The sequence below is a fragment of the Danaus plexippus genome, chromosome 19, assembly GCF_018135715.1.
Source record: "Danaus plexippus chromosome 19, MEX_DaPlex, whole genome shotgun sequence".
Classification (NCBI taxonomy): Eukaryota; Metazoa; Arthropoda; class Insecta; order Lepidoptera; family Nymphalidae; genus Danaus; species Danaus plexippus.
Genome location: NC_083549.1, coordinates 6,219,943 through 6,237,616, shown reverse-complemented (window position 1 = coordinate 6,237,616; position 17,674 = coordinate 6,219,943). Strand labels below are relative to the sequence as shown.

The following is a 17,674-nucleotide window of genomic DNA, read 5'->3' as shown; positions in this document are numbered from 1 at the left end:
TTTGGTGCGAATATTACTGGTTTTTTTTGACGTCAGTTTAAAATGCGCAACCAGATATGTGTCGTGAATAACAGCTGATTTACATCTAATCTTTTATGGGCCTCGAAGTGATATCGGCGGCAAATGTCGCCAATAAAATTCAGATCAGCATAAATGTTAGGGGTTGCAACCCCTTGCCGTGCGCCGTACTCCTACTGTATCATGATTTGTTTCATGTCTTTTACGGTTATTGTTATGGTTATGTGTTTAGTGCTTTTTAAGTGCCAGTGAAAGGTGAAGTTTAAATGTTCATAGCGGCTGTATGGACGGGACACGTTACACACGAGCGATGGAAGCAAAATAGATGAATTCGTTACCTACACTAAATGTTTAATGTTTCGGATATACTGACAAATGTATTGTAAGCGTAACTTATTCAGAAGTACGGTGATAATTAATTCCAACACCAAAATTTGTCGTGATTACATATGAAAGCAGAACATATACAAATAAAATCTTTACTAACTAAAACATATAGGAAAGGCTATAATTTTTAAAAACACCTACATATGTCCATATGGAACGTAAATATTTTTAAAACGGAGTATCCTCTGAGATGTCACTCACAAGTCCTGTGGCAGGCTGTGTTATAGAGACGGCACGTCAGAAGTATCACTTCCGCGTGTCGGGATGTGCGTTTTGCATCTGAATGCCGTAACACTAATGTGACAAGCGAGTACTTACTTTGACAGTTTTGAGCGCGTTTTATATGAGATTAGTTATGGCGAATGTACGAGACGGACAGTTTTAGTTAGAGGAATAAATTCAATGTATAAATATTTAATATGAAACGATTAGTTTTATTTGTGACTAGCTTTTTTAGGTCTTTTTTAGCACTTAGCTTTATAGATCGTCACGAGTATTGTACGATACAGAAATTTTATCAAACAAGAGCTATATTTTTTTTTGTTTTCAGACGAAAGTTTAGATTTAGGTATAGGCATAATGGAATTCTAGTAATTATAGCACTGTACATTTATGTCTGATGTTCGTAAATCGTACCGCATTTAATCATACCGTACTGTCATTAACAGATATACATAGCCATTACTTATACAATATATATATATATATATATATATATATATACATTTGTCCCATATATTCTGAATGTATATTTTATAACGGTACACTTCTTGTTATGAGTACTAGCGGTCGCAACCGAAATAGATATTGACGTTAGTATCTACGGTGGCGCCTGGTTACTGTCAACCTTATAGTGTAATGACGTACAGATGGTTCATAATATATATGAAAGAAAAATATTTGTTTATAACAAACCTTATTTAAGAACTATTAGATTTTAATATCGCTTTTGTTTTGTTTTGATATGATATTATATGATTTAGGATATTAATTTCAGTATAAGTAAATAAACAACATCAACATAGTATAATAACGACATCGCTCAGGTTATTTTGTACTAAGGATGTTTTTAGATGGATGCCTTTGATGCAACATAAAGCTAACTATAGCCTCTGTCATAACTGCTCTGTGCGGTGAAGGAGCGGGCGTTAAAATTGAAAATAAATTCAATAACAATTTGATCGCGAGCCAAGACTGTTGTCGATGTGTGACGTTTATGATAGCTCTCGACAACGCAATAAAATGACGCGGTCGCTGTTACAGAATAAATGTTTTAATGGACCTGCATGTGCTTAGCGTTATGGCTTTCAGGTTCGATCGGAGGCATGCGTGAGCTTTAAGCTTAAAACGTCCGACTCAAAATAAATGTACATTCATATAATGGTTTTTTCAAAGACGGTATTAGGATCGCGCTTTGTTTGTTACAAGGATTTTATATATAACACACACAGACATACAACAGACATATATCTTTTAATATGTTTATAAAAATAGTTTAGATATATTGTTTCGTACTCCCTGACGTATTTATGATAATAATATATTGAACATTTCACTAATAGCCAAGAAAAACATTTGTATCGACACCACGCGGTCGTTGAGTCGTCTGCTGTTGATCCAAGCGTGATTGACGATCAGCTGACTTATTTTCGTATGTGTGCATCTATTTGGATGTATGTGTATATATTCACACGTAAATATATGTCTCTTGTCTTTGTGTGTGTGACTGTGAGTGTGTTGGTTATTCTTAACAAAATCTTGATCGTTAAATAAAAGGTTTAATTTGAAAAACATTTTTAAATTATTTTTAAGTCAACACACAAAATCAAACTAGGAATTTCGTCTACATTTAATAATGTATAAATTAATTGAAGATATTCCTCATACGTTTCATTAAAAGATTTTTATGTGTTTGATTTCTTGTGGGTATTGCGAATAAAATAAAAACTTGTTTAAAGTTCAATAAAACAGAATTTTGGTCTGATGTAAAACCTTCAACCAGTCACATTTCATATTAAATTTGTTTTAAAGATTCAACGTACTTATATTTATTTGGTGTAATTTTAATAAAATCGTTCACAGCACACTTTCAACACAAAGCGGAGTAAGCAATCGGAGGCCTTCATTACTTACCATTATATATTTATTGAGGAGTTCGCTGGTGATTTATATTTATGCTGGATGGAGTGTGCAGTCTGGAAAGTGAGGTCTGAAGGGTTGCACAAGATAACGAATAAATCACAGACCCTTCACAACATAAAACACCTCTGTCCGTAATACATAAATGTCGCAATCCATTGCGGCTTCTGCATGTAGCCTGGGATATTGCTTGTTAATAATGAGGAAATGCATTCACGTTCTGAAATAATCATTTTTATTATTGATAATTTATTAAAGGTTATATTTTTTAGGGGAGCATCTAATGTATGGAGGAATCGTTGGTTATAATTATACTCCTTTCACCAAATCTATAATTGACAAAGCAATAACTTTATAGTCGAGGAGCTAATAAAAGCTTCAAACGACCAATTGTATTGAACCCGACTATACCGGATGTAAGACAGAAAACTTTTAAATCTCCCGGGTTATATTGACATCCACATTATTTATAAGTCAGTCGGTGCATAAATTATATGAGGTATAGATTAGAATGTCCCCCTCTAGGAACATACGATACATTCCGTGTCAAATTGCGCATGTATAAATAAACAAGAGCTTAACTTGACCTCTAATAAATAGGGACGGGCATATTAAATCCGTGTCTTATTAAATTGGTTTTGTATTTATAGCTGTATGATTAGGTATTATTTTATACGCACGTGTTTATTTTCAATGTTTAACTTGTATTAGCATCCTATCTAGTGGTATCTTGCACGTTCACATTGTCACAGTTAAAAACTAAGGTCAAAAATATAGTAGGTACCCAATGTTACGAGTACTGTTGTCACACGAGAAGAAGATTATTCTTATATATATAGATTATACATAATTAAAAAATATATATTTAATAACAACTAGTTTAAGTATTTTTTTTGGAAATGATGTTTTTATATAGAACTATGAAATAGAAAGTAAAATTGCATTTTTAGTTGAAATTTTTAACGAAACTTATATATAGATTTCGTTTATACGTATATGAAAAATAAATTTAAATCCAATGAGAACATGCAATTAGTCATAATAATAACTTAATATTTACTCAAAAATACTATGATATGTGCATCACGACGCGATTGCTGTGAGGACGGCATTAACGTGGTATCACGATAATGAGTAATCCAGGTAATTATTACCAGTGATTACCTATCAGCGTGAGAATTGAGATCGGGATCTGATCACGATTCCGCTCAATGGGATGACGTATCCTTTTATCGAGAAATAACTTGTGACGTCACGCCTTCAAATATTTATCATAAATGTTGATTATAAATTCAATAAAAATCATATAATTTATAGTGATTTTTCTTATCAAATGACCTACTCGGATACATCGGAATTCTATATTACGGTAATATATTTATATATAATAAAAATAACAATAGAAAATGTTTATATATATGTATAGTGTATAGTATTTTTAATATATTAATCCATGGTAATATCGCGCATGCGAGTTATTTAGTACTTATTAGCTGTGTTAGCCTATTACTTACAAGGTGATAGTCACGGTATTGGCAGGTGTTCAATTGCTTTATGAGTCCACAGCTACGTTTACGTAATAATATTTTTTTTTTTCCGCTTCCTATGGCTTTAGTGCGTTAAGGTTTCACATACATGTCCGTCTGTTTGTTACCATTGGGCTGTAAGGTGTAATTTGTGTGGTATTAAAGTTAGTTACGTTGGTATAATATTGAAAGATAATTTTTATATATAATTAAAAATATATAGCGATTTCTATTTAAATCACTTACTTAGCTATAGTTATAGAAATTTATTTTTTTATAATTTATGTTTTTTTTTTTGGTTGTTTAATTGTAAACCTTTTAGAATATAAGATTCAAATTTTTCTGTTCATTTTCAACATAATATAAGTACATAGTATTTTCCAAAATTTTTGTGTTTCTGCTCTTATCAGGAATAATAATTTTGAAGTAATAGTGATAACAGATTTTGGACATTTGACATCTAAATGATTGGAGTCTTAATTTTCTTTAATTTGCTATAAACGCATTAAAAATGCTATATTTATATAAAGTATTATATTGTAACTAACAAGCGGAGAACGTTTATTTATAAAAACATCCTTTATATTATCTGAAGCTGATTACGATTTAATATGATAATCAAATGAAATAACCAAAAATATTGTTTAATATAATCTAAAAGTAACCAAAAGAGGTGCTTCATTAATAGCTATTTATAATGTGTTGTACCTGTCTTGTTTCAAGTCACGAATGTACATTTAAATATAATTGATCTTCACGTCTTTGCGTTGAGATCAAACGAAGCTTTGACCTGGTGTATGACAAATAACTAACAAGTTACATATAACATAAGCAATCGACGGACCAGATGATGGATCGACGTATAGACATACATATATTAATGTAAAAAAATATATATTTTACTTATATGATAAGTTATTTATAAGTAACAAGTGGCATAGTCTTGGTTTTGACGATTCTGTATCATTCAGTAGTAGATTTTCCTGCTCTTTCTATCTGAATATACCTTTAGAAAACCTTTAGAAAACGCTTACCGTAAAAGAACTAAATAAAATCGGGTTGGTTAAGTTTATTTTATCTGTACATATTTAGTTAAGGGAAACATTGCACGGGGTCTCAATAATGAACCTGTGATGCCAGTCGCTGAGGCAACAATACATCTATTTTCGAGAGCAATAAAGAAGTAACATCAATGGGAATAGATAAGGAAGTTAATTATTAAATAAATGACAGGAATGACTTAACATTTCATAGAAAATAATCTATCATCAGTGTTTTTTTGTGTTGAAGACAATTCCGTTTGTGATCTCATTAAATGTATCGTATAAAGATCTGGTGTCGCGGCGGCGGGGGACCTGGACGTTGGATTATATAAAAAACTTACTATAAAGTAATCGATATTTATTACAGTGAGGTAAAATTTATACAAAACGTAATGTGTTTAGACTGATTTAGAAGTACACTCGGATGATTTTGTTGTAATGTGATCGATAGCCTTATTTTTCGTTATTATTAAAAAAAATGTATTTTTAAAAATATTGAATTAATAATATTAAAACACACATGCATTAGATAGTCTTCCAGCTCATATTTGTTCTATTTGAGTACACAGACAGACGACAATGGACGGGCGCAACAGAAACGTCTCAAACTCACGCATAATTAGTTTCCAAACAGTCGTAAATTTCATAAAAATCATATCACAAGCGATCCGCTCCAACAAAAAACAATGGCACCGCGTAAAAAACTGTTACACACCTATAAAACTGGTCCCCGAGCGGTGTTCACGGCGATTTGAATCGAATTTAAATTGATCTCAGCGATTGTCTCATGACTTTTCTCGCTTTGTTCGGTCATTAAATATTTTTTAGCCGAAATTGAGTCACGTAGCACACCCGGTTGGATCCTTATAATTACCTTTGATATGTCAAGCGATGGCCTGCGGTTTAAATTACAAGCGACATCGGGTTAACACGGTCTGGAGCTGTTTAAATAACTTATTGGCTAATTGTTTAATCTATAACGGCTGTAACAATATAATATATTAATGTTAAAATTTTCTTATATAAATATATAAGGAAAAATATAATTAGGCTTAAAGTTCTCAACTTAAGGCAAACATTTTGATATCGGCGCTACTGTACGAAATAAAAGTTTTAATCGACCCAGTTCTCACGACGTTTTAACAACCAGGACACGAAAATACATCAAAATAGATCATAATTAATATATTACCAATTATAAATAACAAATAAATTAATGGCGTAAATATAAATCATTTTAAAACTAGCTTCAATAGCGTTATGGTTGCTCAGATTCGCTCGTTACAACTCAACGTCCCTGTTCGTGTTATCAAATCCGTTGTTTTTATTTCATATCAATCACAGTTTATAGTTTGATTTATATATTCGTGATCTTTATTAAAATTAATCGTTTTAGTGACTCGTTCTGATATCCTGGTTCAATATTTTGGATAGTTAATTATTGAAGCAACCAACAGCTATCCAAGCTATAAACAAGTTAATATTTTGTGTGTATGTATTAGGTTTGATCGTGTGAATTTGATTTGATTTGATTTGATTAAATGCAAACTTGAAATAATAATTTAATAGATAATTATCTTAGATTAAGTGGGATTTAAAAAAAATAATAATAATCAAAGATCATTATAACATAACTCAAGAGACATTCATTTTAATGTTATGCAATAAAAAAAATTCCTTTCTCGTAAAAAGTTCTTGAGAATAAAATTATTTTTTTAGCTTTAAATAAATTGACAGACGTACATACCAATGTTATTGTCCAAAACGAGCATTATTTAGAATGCTAAATAATGCTTGTTTTTGACAATAACATTGCTATAAATAAAAATATTATTTAAATTAATCACCGCCTTAGAAAAAAGTTTTCATTAGTAGATACTAATTAAAAGTCAGTTATTAATAAATTCTTCGATACATATTTATATTCAAAAAACGTCATATAACTGTGTCGTTACAGATAGTGTGATCACGTAGCTGAAGGCGGTTATAAAAAAAAACATGTCTCAATAATATTTATAATAATTTTTAAAGCGATGCAAATGTTATGTAACAAGCGGAAATATTTTAACGAGACATATGCCTATTTTTGGAAGGACGTTATTCAATGAGATCTAAGACTTTCGCGTGTGTCCATTTAAATAAAAATTACCTAAAACAAGTAAAAGGCAAAACATGTACAAACATTCAGTCATATGTAATTTAAAAAAAAAAATCCTTTATAACTATCTAGCTCGTCTATGACTTACCTGCAAATAAGTATTAAATAGTTCCCAATACGTAGAAGTAGGTAATAGTATCGACTGTCGATATCACAACAGTAGGTCTTAACATCACTCGATGCACATTCCTCGAGGTGGTACCACCCTTACAACACGATAAAAACCATAAATTTTCTACTCTACCACAATATTTTTCCATTGTTATGACGTTTATGTCATTACAACTATAAATGCAAATTGATACACCTGATGACAATTAAATGCAAATCAATGTATAACCGCTATAAAAATGTCCTAAGCGTGGCCAATTCTTAATAAATGCAATTAAATACATTACACGTAATGCCATATACGTGGATGTGGACGTGAATCCAGTTTCATTGACTGCTCGTATATTTACGTTGTTATACATTTATTTTTCAAAACGTAAATCTATTTGTCTGTGACGGAGATTTCGTTAAAATTATTTACATGTCACATGGGACTAGCTGATATAAAAAAACGTGTTGATTCCTATTCAATAATGTTTTTGTTTTAAATTACGTATGAAATCGCAAAAAAAAAAAATAAAAATAAAATGATATTAATGATGTTATTAAAAAAACTGCAGGGAAAAAAGGGTTAAATGACATCGAGACGCTCGTCTCTAATTAGTCGTCCGGCAATTAAGGATGAAAAAAGTTTTATAATAATTATATAGTCAATATCAAAAGGCCATGCCAATTAAGATAATAGAGATTTGCATAGACCACGCAGATCCGACGGAGATCTGGCGGAGGCTGGTAGAAGTCATAAGAGGGAGAGAATTCGTAAACGAATAATTAACAAAAAAAAAAAACAGAAAAATTCTTTAAAAAAAAAAGCCATTCCTTATTTTATTAACAGATAAATATGCCATAAGAAAAACCGATTCTTTTCGGTCAGGTCTAGCCATGCTAAGGTCTATTTAAAGATCGTTTGAGGTTGTATATATTTCAAATAAATTTAGTAGAAAATCGTGTTTATAACTACAGTTACGTACACGTAAACAATTTTAAGATCTGTTATTTCTTCAACATTCTCAAATGACAGTCTCCTGCAGTAGGTACGTGTTGATAACTTAATTACGCATAAATATGACGTAATTATTATTAATATGGAGTCGGTGTATACTCGTATACTTTCTAATAATAATTTGAACATACCAGCTGTGACGGTCAGCTTTGATGTTTTTCGGCTGTCTGTGACAAACTGAGCTAGCGACTATTTAAAATTTCCTACGCTTTTTCCATGGCGTTCGTTAAAAATATATTACTTACATTTAAAAAATTATATACAAACACATTTGTTTTAATAGTTTTTTTTATATATATTCATATATAAATAGATTTGCGTGGTAGTTCTATTTGTAGCTAGATTTTCCCATGATAAGATCTGGGTCACGTATGTTGATCTATAACACCATGACTTGAGTGTAACTTACTCGGTGTGACAAATGAATGGAAGCTATATTTACTTCTAGGAAGTTAATTATATACAATAGAATGTGAAGCGTATGAATTCCCACCTTATATACACAGGGTCATGTATTTTTGTCATAGTTATATATGTTATGTAAACAAACAATGTTTTCGGTGACTTTAGGCTTGAGTTTATTACATTATATGTAAAACAAAATACAGTCAAAAAAATAATAATTTATTAACGATATAAATAAAAATTGTAAGCAAAATTTTATACTTTTTGTGATCGTTTAGTTCCCTACAGGTGTATTTTGATAAGGGACAAAATTATAATATACTACCAACAATATTTTTATTGTGGCGTTTGTAGAAGCGACTTGGATATAGTTTAAAATTATTATAATAATCTATTTATATCCTTTGCTTAAAAGATATTTATTAGAAACTAACAAAACTTAATCATAATAACAATAAATAGTTTTATTTATTATATACATAATAAACTTCAATAAATCAAATATATATAAAAGATTAGCATTATAATAAATCGATAATGTTCTCTCGTACGTAATTCATATTTTTTTGTTAGATGTCCAAAACTAATATTTTTCAATGATACCAGTAAGGTTCTACATATAATACAGCCCGCGGTGGAATTTAGCTAATTACAGCTCGTAAAAGAGCCGATGTCGTAAATAAGAAAAAAAAAAACTCGCATTCAATTAGCCGGGATTATTTACAGCTTCCTTAATGTCGTCTGTACTCCATAGTTCCCATAAAATCAATCAGTGTGGTGTGTTTGAACGAAATGCTCCCACATCGCCCGCGCCAGCGCATGTATTTTGAGATTTTGCTTTTAATCACTCAATCAGAACGGAGAATTGAATCTTTAAAAGCATTAACATTTACATTTAAATTATTTGTTTTCATTATATTTGTTTTCATTAATATATATATGTAACTCTATATTTTATTACATATCCTTAATTCAGCTCAAATATATATGTACTTTGAGATTGTGATCAAAGTATAATATGTTTATATATATTATTATTTTTTAATTTATGATGAAGGTAATAAATTGAATTGAATGAAGGACGTAACGTCTCGGCTACCGGTTACACGATCAGACTGACAGTTCAACGTATTGAATAATGTTTAGGATTTTATGTGTACACGAGTATAACCTTCCCTAATTGTAACACCGGTAGCCTTATCTGTTATCGCCAATAAAACAGTTGTTATGCGACATGGTAAGTACATTACCGAAATTGATGATAATCTCTGAGTGGATTATAAAACATTGTTTTATTGCGTTTGTTTTTAATTAATCAAGTTAAACCTGGCGATGTATAATGCAATGTTTATTTGCAAGTCATTACCTTACATATACGAAACAACGCTAAAATGGATTTAGTCCAAATAAGGGCTACATTTGCATATTCCTGATACAAAATGAATTCTTGTGTGCATGTAATTGATTATAAATGAGCTAGATAAAGAAAATGCTATGACACTAATCCTTAAAATGTTAATAATGTAATCTGTAGTATGTAATCAATGTATGTGTGTTTGTAAATTTGTGGTTATTTTTTTTTAATATGGCAGTTTGCTGATAAGAAGATATCTTTAAGTTTTGAAGATTACGTTTGATATGTTTGAGGCATAGTATTGATTATTTGTTTTTTTTTTTTTCAATTTTATTCTTCCTTTTTCGATAGTTTTCATGGATCTTTGAATGAATATTGTTTTTTGGAAAATATAACATTGGTGTGGCTCGTTTTAAAACGGTAGGTAATAGTAGCATACAGTTGCGTTATAAGGTTATCTACTAAAAAAATTTTGCTGACATCGCACATGAGTGACAATAACTGTACACTAACCGGAAGTAATATCTCAATATAATACGAAATCATTAGAAACCTGCTTCAGATTGATATACTTAGTCTATCTCTACGTATCTCTAGAAACAAACGCTGTACCTATTTGTTAAGAGTTATAAATGAAAAAGTGCTAAAGTTTATGCTGTGATGATATATATTTATGAGTAAATATACGGAATTTAATCTAAACGAACGTAAGAGGCCGTATTCCTCTGCTTGTGTACATAAAGGTTATATGTAAGCATTGTTCACATGAACGGTAATGCTCGAAAATGTACCAATAATAAGTTATTGTAATTTTTCCACTTCTAATGATACGCTCCCAGCATCCAACATCATTACTAACAATGATTGCGCTCACGACAAGTCGTGATGGTTTTGTGTGTCTGTTTGCTGCGACATTGGACCACATCATTACCTAACCTCAAGGTCGTATGTGGTCACAATTAGGATTACATTTTTTTAAGTAATTACGTGTGTAATTTTTATTATTACTTGGATTATTTGGATCTGTTTGTTTGGTGAATTAAATATATAGAGACGAAGACGGCTTCACTTTGCTGGTGCCGGGTCCAGCGTTGCAGGGAGAGGAGCTTCAGTGCCTGGGACTTGTGACCCAGGTGTAGGTTTACGCGGCCCCTATCTAACGCTCCAATTTCCAAGCTCCTCTCTCTACCTAACCAAAAAAAAAAAATTAAACAAATAAAACGAAGCTAAATTTATAACTAGGATTTTCTTTATATTTATTTCTCAATTTCTGTTACAATTTTAAAATAAAATTGATTTCTATTTCACGTTAGAAAGTTAGTAAGTTTGTGTAAAAATAATTATTTGATGAATGCATTATTAAATGGAGTTCATATATTGAGAGAACAACTATGAAAAATATATAACGTTTATACAATAGTTTTCTATTAATACGTAATGCGAACAGACAGACATACGAGTTAAGTTTTGTCGTACATTGTCCTAAAATGTACCTCATTAGTTATTAGCGTCTAGTAAATACGTGCAACTACAGACTCTTTGGTTTGGGTAGAAAAAAAAAATAAGCAAATTATATCAACAAATAATAGTTTTTTTAGGACATAACATGTAAGTTGTCGTAAAGTAGGCCAAGATATGAATCACTCCTAAGTTTGCTGAACATGTTATAGCGGTTAAAAGGATCGCGTACAATCAACACCTACCTATTAAAAAGTAAAGCAAGCCGAGTTACGAAAACAAATAAAACACACTCGAGACAATGTGCGGCGTGAATCACGAGATTTGGAAATATTCGCTAATAGAATCGACGCGGCGCTTTAAACCAAATGCTTGTATGGCAAAGTAATATCTATTTTTATATGACATAAGTGTCATACTCGTTTGCCATAATTTAGACAGCGCATGGGTTGTATTAAAATTTACATCGGACGTGTTGAAAAAAAATTTTTTTTTTTCATTAATTTTAATATTTTCATACGATCTACATTTAATTAAATGTATATGGAATAGTTAATTTTAATCACGAACAGTATATTTGTGTTTTGACATACTAATTCGTTGTTGGATGTCTTACGGTTTTTTTCTAGGTTATTATTATTAAGCCGTGTGTGGCCTTGATTATTAAAAACGCCGTGAAGCCATCTTTAGATGACCTCCAGCGAGTGAAAGGTCAGAAATATTGAAAACGTTCTGCAACGCTCTCCGCTGACAGAGATTATTTGATTTGTAGGCTTGGAACACACAACAGGCAGGGTAATAATTATAAAAAAAATGTTTCTTTTCGTAAGATATGCAAATCAATCGTGTACTATGCGAGTCGATATATTCTGTACTAGGTACAAGATTTAAACAAAAATTTATCACTACAATTTAATGGCCTTTTTAAATATTATTTTAGTCTGTATTAAAGTCTAATAAAAAAAACGTTGTAAGGAATCTGAAAAATGTAAAATGTACAAGGTTTTGTATTACTTAAGATTTATGTCTAATAATTAATTTATTGATTTAAATATTTGTACGTATGTAACAAAATTTTATTTGGTAGGATAAAATCATCGTAAACAATTTACATTTAAAATGTTTATTTTTGATATAGCATAGCATTGGTATAGTATAGCGTTTGCTGTGTGACGATACAATCTTACCATCCGTTTTAAACAGCATTGTGACCGTTCAATGCTGTTAGTGGTGTTTATGGATATAAGAAATAACATTTTTACATAAACATAAAAATTTACGACTCATATATATTTGTGGGAAGAATTATGTGTGTCAAAGACTTAAAACTGAATGTTTGTCGTGGGTTACAGCAACTATTATAGCTGATGTGTGACTGTGAGCACTCCTTCACGCTCTGATGTTCTAAGATGGAAATACAACTACGTGAAATAATTTATTTAATTCAAATTTTCGTCTGCTTTATGTCCACTAATTAAATAATAAAGTATTATTTTGTTGCCATTTCAAATGTTTTAAAGATGTCGCTTGTGAGAGATGTTATCGAGGAGTATGTAGTGCGTGAACACTGGGAAACATAACCGTCAGACACAGATAACATCCGAATAAATTAAAAAAGAGCTTGTATTACTTATTTTTATTTATGAAATTAAAATTATTATTTTTTCTTTTAAAAGCTTAAAATATAAGCGCATCGGATTTATTCGATAAAGTTTTTTTTTTATTTTCTAGAGAAGAATCTATTAATTTGAATTAATAGGTATTTAAGTGTTTAAAAAAAAATTAAATGGTATTTAGAATTTTTTAACCGTGTCTTAAACTTGAACATACACTTCACACTTCGACTGAAAGTTTGATCGTATCGTACTTTGAAAACATCGGTAGCTAGAGTTAGAAGAGCCTCAATAGAGAATATCCTACCATTAATATTTGATGCCTAGGATATATTAACGACTGAACTACCACGCATTTGGAACATTTGCAGTCCTTAAAAACGTTTTGTCGTCTGTGGGAATATCTTTAATTAAATCATAAGTGTATTTAACTATCCGCTTTCGACAACACGTTCAGGAATAAATTTCATGTTTTATTTATTTATTACTAAAACAAAAATATTTATCGGTAATGTTTTCTTTTTAATACTGACGTTTGTCTATTATTATATGTATTACACGTTACAACCAAACATTACTGAAGTATTTTCAGTTCTTTCAAAAGAAAGTCTACTTGTCTGTTGAGATTAACAGCGCAGAATACCGGTTAGTACAAAACGATTTCGTGTTGTTGTAATTACCAATTCAGATGACATAGTTACAGTGAGGTACACGTACGTATGTACGTAAACAATAGTGCTGCATAATGTCGCCATATGTCACTCTGATAGTGACTGATAAAGGTGCAGCATCTCATTTAATGTACGCGTGGGCGCTGTGACACGGCCGAGTCAAGTGGTGCGGAGTTACAACACTGGCGTCAAGTGCCCACATAGGGCTGACTAAGCGCTGTTGCAAACCACAGAAAGACCTATTTCAAATTTAATTATAGGTGGGCGTGTATTGTGCTTTATCGGAGATCATATCTGATAAAATCTTATGTGATAATTCCAGTACTGCCAAAGCTTTGTTATCTTATAAAATTATGAAAGTATCCGTACATTATTCTCGAGCAATGAGCTCTATTAAGTGTCATCACGGTTGGCATATTTTACAATGGCAGCAACGATAAAAGTAAATTACACTAAGAATTGACAACACGCCACAGAAACGAAGTTTGTGTAACGTAACTCAAATGATAAAAAAAATATATGAGAAATAACGAACGAGTCACACAATATTGACCGAGGGGCGCAATCACGCGTAATTGTCTCAGCGGTGAAGCCTCGGGACGCTATTAACAAAGCGAGTACCGGGTAATACTAAGCAGTCACTCGAGTAATTTCTGCCGGCTAAGGCGACACGAATAACCGTCTCAACTCCCTACATTGTTTTGTACTAGTTATAAAACTTTCTAGATCCTATCGAGCTCCATATATCTGTGGCTAAACAAAAAGTTCGTATGGAATTAGTTGTCGCTGTAAACGCGTAGTAATAACGAGCCGTATTCAGAATATTCTATGGGTAATCAGGCATTATTTCGTCCGTGAACTTTGAACTCCAGAGACACCATTATCGCTAATACAATCGCAACATGCACTCGTCAAAACGTAAGTTTACTCGTGTGCCTGCCGCGCAGCTATTACGTCGCTTTTGGGAATTTTTCATTTGAAATGCCTCGCCACTTAACTTTCTAACACGTTCTGTCAAGACGGTAAACAAACGATTGTTGTCTCAATTCGATCTAAATCGCCGTATCAGTTATTAAACACATATATATATATATATATATATATATATATATATATATATATATATATTAATTGTCATTTGTTTATGGAATCGCGGACATTTATGCGACGCCGTTTTAGAAAGCTGACAGGACTTTCGCTTGTGTTTTCAATCTCATACTTACGTATATATTTAATAGACAATATTTACGAGTTATCTAACTGATAAATTATGCATTAAATCAACGTTTTATAGACATTTGCATATTATTATAGCATTCGCGGTGACATGGCAGATTGAATGACATTTCGTCTGTTACGTGTACATCGTTGACAGGATGTTTTGACTTTGAAGCCACAGATTAAAAAAAATACATATCATTATTATACAGGCAACCTATAGGCTTAATAACTAGTTATTCTGATTATCGTTTTAGTGTGGGAAATTATATTCATATTTAGTATCTGATATAAATTAAATACGGATCTCCTTTATCTGTGAAGGTGCGTGTTAAACCGATTTATCTCAGTTGAAATTGTAAATCTCCATAAAACTTTATCACACGCCCACCGATGTATTAACTGTTGGCTAATACTGTGTGACTAAGGACCGATTTTGAAATAACCGTCTTGCGTTGATAGACACAGACATGAGATAAAAAAAAAACCTATCAGACAAAACTGTCGCGCGACAATCGCATGTCATTACGGATTTACGTATGGAATTATTAGTTTTTATAGAATTAAATTTTTAATACCTTTATAATATTGTATATCAACCGTCAGTTATAATAATTTTAAAGTCTTGTCTTAAGTATGCGCCGTAGATACCTCTTGAACGCCCAAAGTCAAACGGCAATGACATTTTCATTAATTAATTATATTGATAGCGACTTACCAAAGACTAATGGATAACTTGTAGCTTGAGTTATAGCTGAATTTGGTTTGAAACGATTATTAATTTGGGAATATAGGGAAGGCCACTTTATATAATATGTATATAGGTATACATTCTTTTGTGTACGTATGCTAACGAACGTACAAAAGACGAGCACAATGTTCAGACACAATTTTTGTTACATAAACTTAGGAATATCGAAGAAAAAAAATATACCGTGGAAAAAAATTGTAAGGAATAACTAATATGTTATTAAAAATTATATTTGTGTATTTCAAATATACTGCTATTGTAATTCTCATTCACTGTACGTTATTGGATTATGAATTAACTATTTTCCGTTAAATAAATTCTGATCTTATATAAAATAAAAAATATTAGTATTGAGCGAAAAATGACCAGGTGGTCTAAGTAATATTAAGTGGTCAGAATTGTTAAGCATCCAGGGGTGTAGGAGTGATGGCACTTTGGGGATTCAGGAGGGAAGGAAAGGTATAATTAGATCAGTAAAGAAAAATTCCAGCCTCCTATACTACAAAACCTCTGAGGAAACTATCGAATGGTCCGCTGTGACAGAACTATTGTATCTCAAATCAATTTATTAATATATTAAATTAACCTGAAGTTAAAATTCAACCAGATGAGATCCGTTTATAAGATTATTAATACAACAATTTATCAAGATCATAAAGTTAACTTAACCTTCCCAAATTAAGTGAAACAGTAACAGCATTCGTGATCAAAATAAATAGCTAACAATAAAACGTAGATTAGATAATACAAGCGCAATGCTTCCAATGTATCTTGGTTGTCAAAGATATTAAAACTGTATATCGCTACTCTGTGGTTCGTGTTACTACGATTAATGTGGACCATTGTCGCTATACCGGTTTTAGTGATGGCAATAACTTATCGATATTTATGTTAATGCAAATTCATCGAGATTGAATATTTATCACGGCTTAATTGTATCTAACCGGCGGTGAAATGATTTTATGAAGTTATCACGTGTACACTGAGTTAAATTGGTTAAAAGGGAGAGTGATGATGGGTTTTAAATTGAGTCAATTAGGGATGTACTTTATGATATATTCACATATATATTTATATTTTTAAATATACCATTTATATGTTTCATTTCATATTATAGACAATCACTACGATGTTTCTCAATTAGAATCGGTAAATGTGACAAATTCGTAATGCGCTTGGGAGTGTCTTTGAGAATATTATTTGACCTCTGTAGGAGATTGTGTTATAATTTAACAAGACGCGCCTCGAGGCTCCGCTTTGTAAAGATTTATTTGAGACACGTATCTATAGCATTAATGCAGATTTAAACCGATGATATTTAATTTGATTTCTATTTATTTTTTTAATAATCATAGAAATTATATAGTGATATTTTTCACGCGAAACAAAACGCTTATAACAGGTTCGTATCGTCGAAGTGTATACGACTCGTTTCACGTTTTTTATTTAATATTATACTTGGACTGAGGACACTAAACGAATTTTATAAGTAGAGAAGGTATGAGAAAAATGACAATACCTATATTTTTTCATTCAATATTAAATACAAAGAATATTTATATGATAGTTTTTATTACACTTATTGTATTTTAAATTTTAATTGATACAAATATACTCACAGTACTGCAAATTCTACTACGGTATCAAATCAAAGCTAGTGATTGCTTGATCGATTAGTGATCATTGCATATTGTTTGGGACACACAGCCTGTGGTGCGAGTCACAAGATCTACGTACATTTAAATAAATAACAATTAATTTGTTAACAAATTTACAAATTATTTTGATTTATCGTTTATTGTTTTAACATTAATTTAAA

The 17,674-nt window shown here is 31.1% G+C and overlaps 1 long non-coding RNA gene across 1 annotated transcript; it reads right to left on the bottom strand.

Annotated features, from left to right (window-relative positions):
• Positions 1–2,441: 2,441 nt before the first annotated feature.
• On the bottom strand, positions 2,442–4,394 carry LOC133319409 (uncharacterized). Its single transcript, XR_009753029.1, has 2 exons — positions 4,059–4,394; positions 2,442–2,764 (listed from the first exon to the last, which is right to left on the bottom strand). It is a non-coding gene; the product is annotated as an uncharacterized LOC133319409 (long non-coding RNA).
• Positions 4,395–17,674: the final 13,280 nt, after the last annotated feature.